At 35.7% G+C, this 14,147-nt stretch overlaps 1 pseudogene; it reads right to left on the reverse strand.

The window, feature by feature from the left end:
* Nucleotides 1–12,917: 12,917 nt before the first annotated feature.
* Nucleotides 12,918–13,896, reverse strand: LOC109677566 (olfactory receptor 7G2-like; annotated as a pseudogene).
* Nucleotides 13,897–14,147: the final 251 nt, after the last annotated feature.

Below are 14,147 nucleotides of genomic sequence, written 5' to 3' on the forward strand. Positions count from 1 at the left end.
ATGATCTTCAGTAGTTTCATGTATGCCCACCTAACTTATTATGCAATATATCTTTCAATGTTAATTGTGTTTCTACACTATGATGTGTGAATGTGTTATGTGGATATCTTGTTCACTACCACTCAGAGTAGAGAAAGCAGAGAGCTATCATGAAATTAATTCAGAAATAAACCAACTGTAAATATTAACTGCTCTCTCAATGAGGTAATACAGAAAAGAACTAGGGTAAAAAGGAGCAAAATAGAGGGGACTGACCAATTCAGGTTATAATACATACACACATGGAAATGCTACAATGAAACTACCTGTATAACTATCTGAAACAAGCAAAAGTGGTTTTTTTGAAAATGAGAACAGGTCCACACCAATGAGAAGGGGAAGGATAGAAGGAAAGGGTATAGAAGGGTGAATGCAGTAGAAATGCTGTATACTCATGTCTAAAACTAGAAAAATGAGACATGATGAAACAGTTCCAGAAAGGGAAGAGGGAGGAATAAAGTAGAATGATGGACGAGGTGAATTCAACAATGATATGATGTAAATACTTTTGCAAATGTCACAATATACCTCCTGTATGACAATGATATGGTAATTTAAAAAAAACAAGAAGAAAGAATTAGACTAATTATAGAATAAATATAGGAGTTGAAAACATTTTAAAGTATGGGTGTTAATAAGAAATGGAGGAAAGGAGGAACAAAAAGTGAAGAGAGAAGATATGAAAGAGTGACAACGCATATGTTATGAAGGTATTAGAAATAATCATAAAAGAAAACATTGTAAAATATCACAGAGATAGGGAAAACAGGAAGAAAAATAAGCACACAACAATAATGCCTGTCAAAGAAAGGGCAAAGAAAAGGAGAAAAGCAAGGAAGTAAGATAAAAAGTTGATATTTCTTTGCTGTTGAGACATATTTTGGCCTTTTTACACACCTGGAGCATTTAAAAGAATCTGAACAAGTTAGGACATGGGGTGTTTTCTGGTTTAGGGCTTTTAGTCAATGAGAGAGCACACACCCTGCATCTCTAGGACTCTGAGCCAGAACCCCAGCACAGCATGTATACAGTAAATACTGATTGTAAGCTCACCTCATGATCCTGGTTATCAGGAACTCCTTCCTACCTATTTCTCTCCTAGCTTAATCACCACTTGTATAATTCTGGATCAACACCCCATTCAACCCATGGGGACGTTCACATTGCATTGTCCATGGGCACCTCACATGTCATGCACGGATACCTTCAAATGATTCCTGAAAAACTGAAACTGCTGATTTCAAACTTGCTTCCCACTCATGCTAGGCTCTGTGCTGGTAGTCACTTCTTACACTAGAGATCTGGGTTTTGCCTCATAGAATTCTTCATACTCCCATGTCTTTACTTTGCAGATGTGTAAAGAAAGTAGTGATGCAAGGAGGACTGTGCACCTATTTATTTATTTCCCTTTCAATCCAGGCAGCTGCAGAAGAAGGATTGCAGTTAACAGAGAGCTGAGGGAATCATTATTATTATTTAATAAGTTTCTTGTGCCTTTAGTTTGTATATCATCATCTTTTTCTACATAGATTCTCAGACTAGAACCTGTCCTACAGTTCTTGAAATTTATTTTCATGCCTGCTTAATTTTTAAAATTATTATGGCAATGTAGTAATATTTCCTCAATCTTACCTTCAATCATTGATATTTTTCTGTGTAGTCTTCCTATTGATCATGATTTCCACTTTAGTTTTTGTTTTATTGAGCTATTAATTTCCAACATTTTCAGGGTTTTTTTTTTAAATATCAATCTTCAGTGCCTAGCAGAGTGGCTCAAGTGGTAGAGTGCCGGCCTAGCAAGGAAAAGGCCCTGAGTTCAAACCCCAGTACTGCCAAAAAAAAAGAATATCAAACTTCCTGTTGATTTTCTTATTCAGATTGTTGACTTTCTTTTGTTTAAAATGGTTTCCACTTTATTATTTTTACATTTTTATTATCATATTATTGTTGTGACATTTACAAAAGTTCTCACAATACTTCACAAGGGAATTCACCCACTCCATCATTCTGCTTTATCTCCTCTCCCCTGCAATAGTTTCAACAGCTTTTCTAATACAGGGTTTGAATTCACTTTCTTACTTCATCTGTTTCTTGAATCTTCTTTGAGGTCTTTTGAGCCCTTCATCTGGCATTTCAATAATTTCAATTCAGTAAATGTGGGCATATGAGATTTGGAGTAGTCAAATAGTCCTAGTTTTTCATATTTCTTGTGTTTCTGTATTGCAACGTGTGCATTAGTTGGGAAGGAGGTCTATTTTATTTTATTTACTTGTTTATTTTGTTGGTGTCTTCTTAATGGAGAGTTTTCTCTAGGTTTACAATCTGTACTCATGTACATAAAACCAGCAGTAATATCAAAGCCAACACATTAAAAATATATCAAGTATTTAAATGTAGTATAGGAGAATTGAAAGCATCAGCTACATCTTCAAAAATGTTGGAAATGAAAGGAACATGAACGCTTTTAGGAAACACTAGGTGTTTTGAATTATTAGATCAAGAGATATTAATAATTAAGTATTAAAGGAAGAAAAGATAGAAAAACAAAAAGGATAGAAGCAAAATTGGAAGAGAGGAAATGCTTATAGTATGAAGGTATAGAAAAATATGAAAATAATGGTAAGAGAGAGCAGGTTACATTAATTAAAGTAAAAGACAAAATGGCAGAAGAAAAAAGAGAACAAGCAACAAAACCAACAATATCAAAAACAACTTTAAGAAGAAATGGCATAAATAAATTAAACATCAGTCAATGTTTCTGTCCTACAGAGCAAAAAAACTTGAGTTTACATGCCTTGTTTTGTTTTCTCAGTTTCCATTGGGGTGGTAGCATTTTTCTTCAGTTGAGTTTGTTTTTAATTTTGAATTCATAATAAGTGAAAGCAGAGGAGACTCTTCACAGGCTGAGCCCTGACCTGCCTTTCATGTTGGGCTGAATTCAGGAGAATGTTTACCAGTAGTAGGCCTATTGATTTTGGAGTGCAAAAGCCACCCCCAAATTGTCATTGATGTCTACCATGAGGAACCCTCAGTTTGGTTGACTCCTTGGTCCTGAGGCTTTCATCCTGTGTTGGTTTATCTGGGAAATTCCAGACCAGAAGCTTGTCCACCGGTCTCTCTGGACCTTTGGAAAAGTGCCTAGAAGTTTTCCCCTACAAGGCAAGGCACAGGACTTTAATTGATCCTGGTTACTCTATCTTTAAAATTCTGTTTATTTTTTCTTTTGATCTTGTTCATCTTAAGATTTTGCTGATTTTATGTTGAACATATTTGCTGCTTTCCTAATTCTCATGTGTTTTTCTCTTCCTTTCATGCAATTTGTTGCTCACTGAATTCTCTTTTTGTGTGTACTATTCATTTAAATATCATCTGCATTGCTAGATTAGTGTTCATTAATTCCTTTCCCTGATGGTTATTTTGGAAGGTCTTTATTTCTCTGTCAATTTTCTTTGGGAGCTACTTACTTTCTGTGATTGAAATATGCTGGATTTTAAGGGCTCTGCTGAGAGTTCCAAAGTAATTCTTGTGTGCTTGTATTTGTACATGAATTTTTTTCTCTAGCAATATTCAATATCATTCTTTTGTTCTATATAGCTCTAGCTGTTTTGACTATAATATGATGTGAGAGTTCTTCTCTGTTCATAGAAATTTGAGGTTCTAAATGCCTCCTCTACTTAAATATCTGTAACTTTCCAAGTATTTGGAAAATTTTCTTCTATAATTTCATTGAATAGTTTCCCTATGACATTTCCTTATATGTCATCTCCTTGTTCTATACAGTGTCCTCTTAGGTTTGGTCTCTTGTTCATGTCCCAGAACTCTTGAAGTTTGTGGTTATATTTGTTTATCTTTTGTTTTTATAACTTAGTGTAGTATTTTCTGTATCTTATCTGCATCCCAGTTATTCTGTTTTCTGCTTGATCTTGTCTACTGATTATGGTTTCTACTATATTTCTATTTGATTTCCTGAGCTTTTCACTTTCAATATTTCTGAAGTTTTACCTGAAGTTTTAGTAAGTTTTACTGAATTTCTCATTGATCATTGACATTCTTAACTTTTTTGTCCAAAGTGGGTTCCTTACTTCATTTATCTGTTTGCTTGGATCTTCTTTGTGGTCACTGATAATTTTTAGAATAAACTTTTTAACACTTTGAAATTTCAGTTTCCTCAGTACATTTGAAATTGATTTTTGAGGTTTTCTGAGATTTTGGAAGAGTCATGTTGCCTTTTTTCTTCCAATGTTTATAATTGCATTATGAAATTTAGGATTTGTTAGGCTGTGTATTTGTTTCATTGCCATTCAGAGGAGAAAAAGCAGGTAGCAATAATGAGCAATTCAAAAAAAAACCTGACAGCTAAGTGTAGAACAAAAATTGTGAGCATCAACTATTGCCACAATGAGAATATAAAGGAAAGGGATGAATATATTTATATGATAAACCAGGTGCAAAATTTTTTAATTTTTCAATATTAACAATTAAATAAAAAGTAATAGAGAGGATCCAAGATAGCGACTAGGGTACAGTAGTAGACAGCATGAGCTCCATGAATCAAAAATTTTGAAGAGACACTGGAGCCACACTTGGTGGAAATAAACTACCAAGGAGAATCAAAACTTTGACACCCTGAACCCCTAGCCAGTAGAAAGCGTCTCCAAGTCACGTCACACTGAGAAAACAGGAGGGGTGCCGCCACCCCCAGCCACCAACTCCAAACCTGCTTGGGAGACATTTGACAGACCAAACAGGTGAGCACCAAGCAGCACTCGGTATTCCCCTTGCCACCCACCAGAAAAATCTAGCACAGCCCCTTGGGCAGACTGACAATACCCCTGCAAAAAAACCTGAAGAATAAACAAGGAACTGAAAACTAGCACACAGCAGATGAAGCAGAACCACTGAAAGTGCAAGAAGGCAAGAAGGGCAAAGAGCTAATCTCCATGCAAACCCTCAATAAATAGGAAAGGCAGGAAGGCTGACAGTAGGTAGGTGATAAGCCACTGCCTGAAATATGGCAAGTAGTGATCCACAAAGCTCATCTCCTGAACCGGGGAGCAACACCCAAAGCCAAATGGCTTCAATGCAGGGAGGCAAGGGTGGTTCAACATATGTAAATGTATAAATGTAATACAGCACATTAATAGAAGCAAAGTCAAAAACAACTTGATCATCTCAATAGATGCAGTAAAGCCTTTGATAAGATCCAACACCACTTCAGGATAAAAAGCTTTAAGATAATTAGGAATAGAAGGAATGTACCTCAACATCATAAAGGCTATCTATGACAAAACTATAGCCAACACCATACTGAATGGAAAAACACTGAAACCATTTCCCCATAAAGAGGAATGAGACAAGGGTGCCCACTTTCCCTACTCCTATTAAACATAGTACTGGAATTCCTAGACAGAGCAATTAGGTAAGAAGAAGAAACAAAAGGAATACAAATAGAAAAGGAAATTGTCAAAATGTCCTTACTTGCAGACAACATGATCCTACATCTTAAAGATCTAAAAAACTCTACCCAAAATCTCCTAGATACTATAAACAGCCACAGCAAGGTGGCAGGATACAAAATCAGCTTACAAAAATCATTAGTTTTTCTATGCAGCAACAAAAAATAAATTGAGAAAGAATATATGGAAAAAATTCCATTTACAATAGCCTCAAAACAAATCAAATACCTAGAAGGAAACTTAAGAAAAGATGTGAATGACCTCTACCAGAAGAACTACAAACTCCTGAAGAAAGAGATCAAGGAAGATTACAGAAGGTTGAAGGATCTCCCGTGCTCATGGATTGATAGAATCAACATAGTAAAAATGGCTATACTACCAAAAGCAATCTACATGTTTCATGCAATTCCCATCAAAACCCCAGTGACTTTCATCACAGAGGTTGAAAAATGTACTCTTACAGTTCATTTGGAAACACAAGAGACAACGAATAGTCGAGGCAATACTCAGCAAAAAAAAAGCAATGCTAGAGGTATCAAAATAACTGACTTCAAACTATACTACAAAGCAATAGCAATGAAAACAGCATGGTACTGGCATAAACACAGATATAAAGACCAGTGGAACACAATAGAAGATCCAAATATGAATCCACACAACTATACCCACCTCATTTTTGACAAAGGTGCCAAAAACATATGGTGGAGAAAAGACAGCCTCTTCAACAAATGTTGCTGGGAAAAGTGGTTATCCAACTGCAAGAAACTGAAACTAGATCTATGTGTATCATCCTGTACTAGTATCAACTCAAAATGGATCAAGGACCTAAATATCAGACCTGAATCTCTGAAGTTACTAAAGGAAGGAGCAGGAACCACTCTGAAACTAATAGGTATAGGCAAAGACTTCTTCAATAGAACCCCAGCAGCCCAACAACTAAGAGAAAGAATGGACAAGTGGGACTTAATAAAATTAAAAACTTCTGCACAACAAAAGAAATGGTCTCTAAACTGAAAAGTCCACCCACAGAGTGGGAGAAAATATTTGCCAGCTATACATCAGACAAAGGACTGATAACCAGAATATACAGGAAACTTAAGAAACTAAATTCTCCTAAAATCAATGAACCAATTAAAAATGGGTAACTGAACTTAATAGAACTTTCTCAAAAGAAGAAATTCAAATGGCAAAAATCACATGAAAAAATATTCACCATCTTTAGCCATAAAGGAAATGCAAATCAAAACCACATTAAGATTCCACCTCACCCCTGTTAGAATAGCCATCATCAAAAAGACCACCAACAACATGTGTTGGCAAGGATGTGGAGAAAAAAGAACCTTAATCCACTGCTGGTGGGAATGCAAGCTGGTACAACCACTATGGGAAAAAAATTGGAGACTCCTTAAAAATCTAAACATAGACCTGCCATATGATCCAGTAATCCCACTCTTGGGGATATACCCAAAGAAATTCAACACAGATTATTCCAGAGGCACCTGAACACCCATGTTTATTTTGGCACTATTCACAATAGCCAAATTATGGAAACAACCAAGATGCCCCACCATTGATAAATGGGTCAAGAAAATGTGGTACTTGTACGCAATGTTATTTTACTCAGCCATGAAGAAGAATGAAATCGTATCATTTGCAGGTAAATGGATGGAACAAGAGAACATCATTCTGAGTGAGGTCAGCCAAGCTCAGAAGACCCAAAGTCATATGTTCTCCCTCATATGCCGACTTTAGATATAGGACAAATGCAGCAAAGTGGTTGAACGTGGATCACATGGTAACGGGAGAGCACATTTTGGTAATATAGAAAAAGATAGAAAACCCAAAACATGAAAGTGTTTGATGTCCCCACTCCAGAGGAACTAATACAGAAACTTTAAAGCCACAGAGGTTATCATAAGAAGGGATCAGTAACCAGGGTAAAGATCAATTAGAGATGAATCAACATGGGTCATAACATGTGTACACGAAAGCAAAGGTAGGAATATTTATGTATAGCTATCTTCATCTCAACTAGTTAAAACACTTTGTCTGGCCTGGGATGTAGCTCGGTGGTACAGTGCTTGTCTAGCATGCGTGAGGCCCTGGGTTCGATCCCAGCACCAAAAAAGAAATGACAAAAAAAAAAACTTCTCCCCAAAAACACTTTGTCTTCCTTATTAGGCAACAAAACTAGTGATAAAGGACCTGCCTGGAACTGAGGGGGGAGGGGGCAGAGGGTGGGAGACGGGATTAGGGGGAAGAAATGACCTAAATAATGTATGAACATGTGAATAAACAAAATAATAAAAAAAATGACAGGAGGGTTGATGTCTAATAGAATGGCCTCCATTTTGATGGTGGTTCACTGAAGACAGCATCTCCCAGACCAGGAGAATAATCCTTTTCACATGCTAGAAAAAGAGAAGGGAGCAAACTCGTTTCTTAATTCTCATTTATGTCAGAATTAATTCATTCATGAGGACAGAGACCTTATGACTAAATTACCTCTTAAACACCCACCTCTTAATACTATTAGAATCCCAATTACATTTCAGTATGACCATTGCAAAGAAAAACAGTCGCACAATAGCACAGATGATCACCAAAATGAATAATCATAATAAAATGAGTGCAGCATATTTGTAATGAAATGAGTGTTGAGGAAAACAGTAAAGAAATCAAAGACGACAGATGGCATGTTAGAAATAGTCATCAAACACTTGTATCCCAAATACCAAAAGTAAAATCTCAAGTATGTGGCTCCAAACAAAGGTGGTTAATTTAGAAAGGCACAGGATACCAGTAAAGAATAGAAAAATATTGAACTTTAGACCTAATAAAAATGGGAAAACATTACTTAGGTATAGCTCAGAGAGCCTACAGACCCTGGGTACTCCCAGCTCAATGGCAGCTACATTGTCAGGGAAATTCTTATGAGTGTTACGTGGCTCAGTTAATCTCTGGACACTCCAGTGTATTTGTATGATGAAAGACACACATACTCTGTTCAACACTTTGCAAACTGAGTGCCAGCCTAGCAGGCTAGGAGATACACAGTAAGCCTAAATGCAGGTGACCTGGTGCTAACTGGCACCTGAGACCCCACCCAGGGTTGGACATAGGTACAGGGTCAACTGTAGAAGTGGGAAAACTCCATGGAGTGCTCAGTAACCTGCTTCATCCCTAGACCTACTACCATGCATATTTATATGGGAAGAGCTAGCCACATACCATGTTTTAAACAGAGCACCAGACCAATGAGCTAGACAATATACAATAAACCTCACTGCGTAACAGAAGTTGCTCCCTGTTAAAATGTGTCACCAATACAGGGAATTGACCAGACCCAAGTAGGGCCATAGGACTAGGCATATATAGCAGAGTGCTCCCTGATGCACTAGCCATGCACATATGCTTCTCCAAACTCCTTGTGCTACATCCGCATGTCCTGAGTTGCCTCACCCTCACCAGAACCATTGCATTGAATCATCATGGCCTCAAACCCAGAACATCCCAGGCCACTGGAATTGTTGCTTCTGCATAGGAAAAGCATCATCTCCTTTTCAGGCACAGTAACTGACCAGAGCTTTAACTGTCCACCCACTATATTAACTAAGATGCACCCAAAGTGGGTATTAACGGCATTTCCAAGCTCAAAAGATAAATGGCAGTGTACACACTGGGGAACTACAGACAAGAACTCTTAGGGCTAACTGCTAATCAATCAAACTCAATGTATTTACAAGTGAATAAATACAAATGACTTATGAGTTTTGGCATCTTTTCCTTCTTAGGCATCAATTTTTCCTTCTGATTTTGACACTGACTCTCCCTGCTTTAAAAACGAAACTAAATTTAAGCTTAGAAAAGGGTAGCATTAATTTGGAAAATATTATTGGATGATCATATGGTCCTAAGCACTGTTGGCTACTTCATGCCAATGAAAAGAAATGTGATTCAGAAGCTTCTTTTCTTCATTTTTCTGAATCTGGATGAATTTTCAACATATTTATCATTTAGGGAAATCCAAAATCTAAACTATATTGAGAGTCAAGTTATAATGACTATCATAAAAAAACAACAAACGTTATATTTTTGTTCATTGCTGGTAGGATAGTAAATTAGTCCAGTCACTCTGAAAATCACCATGGAGGTTCCTCAAAAAATATGTATGTTTAAGCTTACTACAAAGAAACCTGTATTACCATGTTTATTGTGGCGTGACTCACAGCCACCAAAATATGGAATCATCCTACTTGTCAATCAATGGATGAATTGATAGACATGATTTATATCTACACAATGGAGTTTTAGACAGCCACTTATAAGGATGAAATTATGACTTACAGGAGAATGGATTGAACTGGAGATCATTGTGTAAAATGACATAAAGCAGTACCACAAAGATAAAAATCACGTTTTTTACTTTTGTCGAAGGTGGGGGAAGACAAAACAAAACAAAAAGCCAAAAACATGATACTAAAAAGACTAATGGGGTGAGGGTGAGAAGGTTGAAGGAAGAGTGAAGTAAAGAAAAAGCAATAGAGGGTATGAACTAGTCTATATTCATATATAGAAATGTTGAAATGAAATCCATTAGTTTGTACAGTTTTGTGTATATCAATAAAAGATAAAACAAGAAAAAAATAAACTAAACACTGTGGACATTAATTAAATTCTAGAAGTACACACAAAGGGAAACACACACCCAAATGAGCTTTAAAGATATAGGTAATCTAAAGTCTTCTATTCCAGTTATACAAATCATTAATGAATTTACTAGAAAAAACACTTATGCAAGCCAATCTAAATATGAAAAACACTTTACTCAACTAAGGATGATGAATGTGTCATCATATGTGAAATAACATACAATTTTAAAATATGAGAAGTGAAAATTAACTAAATGATATCTTACAAAAATTAGCTTGTTTGATGAATGAACAGGTTTTGGGAATGATGTGAGACATTAGGAATATCAAATGGGAAAGCCAGTTATTGCAGCAATTTAGAAAAACACTTTGTAAATTTCCAAATATGATGATCTATTTTGTAGAGACAATAATCTCCATGCTGAGTATAAACTCCTTCCATTTCTATGAGAAGTGATAGAAGAGAATATTCCAACAGTTTTATTTTTATTAAAATAAAATACATAACAAATTTCATCAACATCATAAATGCTCCATATTTTAATGTCAGAACACAAATTATATAAAGATAGATCTTTGAAGATGAGTAAATGATAACCCCCAAACATCATAATCGATCTTGAAGCACAATGATGAGAATAAAAACAAAACTGGAATTCAACAACTTTGAATTTTAATCAGGTTTAAATGAGGACATTTATGCACAGATGGAATTTTTAAAACAGGAGAAATAATTTATATATAAGAAAAAATAATTGCAAAGCAAGAAACACCCCCATACAGTAGTCACTGTGGGTGTGGGGTATTTGGGTGTGTGCGGGTGTACATAAATTATTGATAGGGGTGACAGCATTGGCCTTCTTGATGACTTGAGCAAGTGAACAGAGTGGGGGATTTCCAGATCATTAGAGAAGACAGTCACAGTAGCATCAGACTGGAGAGTAAGACATGCACAGTACTAATGATCAGGGGGAAGAGAACCAGTGAGACACTGAATTATTTTTTAAATTAATAATTAGCTCAGTGGAAATATCATAAATACATAGACCACAAGAGTAAAAACTGGGCCATTTCCATATTACCAATATGGCCCTCAACCTCTCAGAAAAACACATGGAAATTGCTTAAATGATATTTTATTCCCATTATGCCAACAAAGAAAATGCAAATTTAGGGAGCGAGTATTGTGGGGTACAAGTAATATCTAATGGGAAGTTAAATTGAATCAAGAGTTTAAGAATACACTGTGAAAATACTGAAACACAATAACCTACTCTGCTGCATCCAATAATTTCACCCTGAGTAAAAATGCTAGCTTTTCTTTCCCATGAAAGTCATTAAAATATCCAAATAGCTTTATTTACAGTAGTAGACAATTACCTACCAAATTTCATCACCATCAGAAATGCTTCTTATATTTAGTGTCATCATATATAATATGAAATTGTAGAATATTAAAATAAATGCATAACTGATGAATCCAACATCATGGCTCTTCTGAAGCATAATGATGAGAATAATAAGACATGGAGTTCATAAGTTTGATCCATGTTAAGAAATTACAGTATTACAATAACTTGTGTATGTGTTTTTCTGTGGGTGATAAAAGTACATTATGGTCATATGAAACTGATAGTTCTGCAGGATAAAATTGGTCACATACTCAAATGAAATTCTAGATACACCAGTCCAATTTTGACCTCTATGATTAAACTTACTAATTTTATATATAATTCTCATCTCTCCTTCTGTCTGTGTAAAGGAACATGACTACATTTGTAACCCAATCAGATAATAAGTAGTGGCTCCTACTCTGTAAATCCCCTTTGAGAAACCATTCACCTGTCTGTCATATAAGATAACACTAGATAACAGAGAAAGACATAGACATATTTTGAATTCCACCATTCAGTCCCTAACAGTGATGTAGTCTAGAAGATCCATTAAAATTAAACAATAATAGACCAAGATAAAGACCCTCCAGTTTCTGTGTCTGTCATCATGTCTGGGTAGGACATGTTTATCTGTGTTTATTGTGCTCGCCATGTGACATGGAGGAGAACAAGTCCTAGGATGAGATTAAACATGAAAACCTGAATGAAGCTCAGCTCTCTGTTCTAGAATATTGCTTATTTCTGGAGTCTTTGAAAGAAAAGATAACTCCATTTTTTAGTATGTTAATGTTAGCTTTTTTTTCTTATTAGCTTGAAGGTATACTCACAAATCAATTTGAATTATAACACAATCATCTCTGGACATAGATATTATCTAATTGTGGCTATTTTACAGAGGACAACCCTGAACTTAATGGATCCCATGATTACCCCAGAAGTATATGGTTTGACAAAGACAGGTTTTAGTAATTGTTTCACACAGTCTGTATCTGCTCCTCTGATCCACAGTAGGATTAGCTGTAGGATTCAATTGTCATGTATCTAACCAAGTGATCAGGTGGAAATTATTATCAAGATATGATAGTAGATTTTCTTAAATTTTATAGAGGCCCTGTCTACCTTCAACAATGAAATTTCTTTTGAGTGTGCAAATCAAAAACAATTGCCATGTTTAGAAACACTATTCCATGATTTAAAACCAGGCAAAGTGTTTCAAACTGCATAGAGCTGGACAAAAAACAATGTCATAATTCAAGCCAAGTTAAAATGCACCTGGACATTATATTACTCATTTTGAAAAAAGAGTCCGGAACTCTAGCCTACCAGGAATTCTCATGCTTTGAATCTAGAAACCCTAATCTGAAAGAAATGAAACATCATAGAGGAAACACTAATCTTCCAAACAATTTCCTCAAGGCTTCCTTCACATTCCTGTTCCTTAAAATGTAGATAAATGGGTTCAATATTTGAGGAACCACGGAATGCATCACTGAAGCTGGCTCAGACTTTCTGGATGAATTTGTAACTGTGGAGCTAATGTAAACACCATACCTCTCCCATTAAACAAGGAAACAACTCAAAGTTGTGACCCACAGCTTTATATTTTCCTTCTGATAAATCTTTTATGGAAAAGGCTTTATATTTTCATTCTGATGATGGCATATTCAGGACAGAAGACACAATGTAACTATTAGACAAAATTACTCCAGAAGGAGAAACACCACCAAATATGCAAGATGAAACATATATCAGTATGTTATCAATAAGAGTATCAGAACAGGCTAATTTGGTAATCTGAGTGAGTTCACAGAAAAAGTATGGGGTTACAAATTCTGTGCAGAATATCAAATGTAACACCATTGGATAAATCACTATGTTATTAATAATGCTAACTAATAGAGAAAACATCACCAGAATGAGACAGAGGCGTGATTTCATGATGATCCTATATCTCAAGGGATGACATATGGCCACATAAGAGTCATAAGCCATTACTGCAAGAAGACACTTTTCAATGCCAACAGAAAGCAAGACAAAGCAAAACTGGGACAAGAATCCTATGTAATTGATATTCTGGTTCTGTGTTTGAATGCTCACTAGCATCTTAGGGATTGTGCATATGATTAAAAAGATATCATTCTATGAAAGACTTAAGAAAAAGAAGAACATGGGTGTATGGAGATGGAAGTCAGAGGACCCAGCTGAGATGATCATCAGGTTTCCTGGGATGGTAAGTAGATACATGAAGATGAACAAGATGAAAATTAGGAATTGCATTCCTGGATCATCCATAAATTCCAAAAGAATAAATTCTGAAACAGTCAATTGATTTAGAGTTTTCATGTTTTTGATGAATCTCAAAATGTATGGAAAAGAAAATAAAATGTATGGACAGCAGCAGACCTTGAGAATGTAGAAAACAACCCCATCTTTTAATTTTAGCCTGCAAAACTGTATTAAAATGAAGGTATTCTTGTTAAACCACATAGTTTATAGTATTTAATTAGAGCATCCCTAGCAGCTATTACAATCAGCATATCACCTGCCCATCATGAGCACAAAAATAGGATTAAATGAGAGAACGGTTTATAAAAGCAGTCAGGATC

Source organism: Castor canadensis, chromosome 15 (assembly GCF_047511655.1).
Source record: "Castor canadensis chromosome 15, mCasCan1.hap1v2, whole genome shotgun sequence".
Classification (NCBI taxonomy): Eukaryota; Metazoa; Chordata; class Mammalia; order Rodentia; family Castoridae; genus Castor; species Castor canadensis.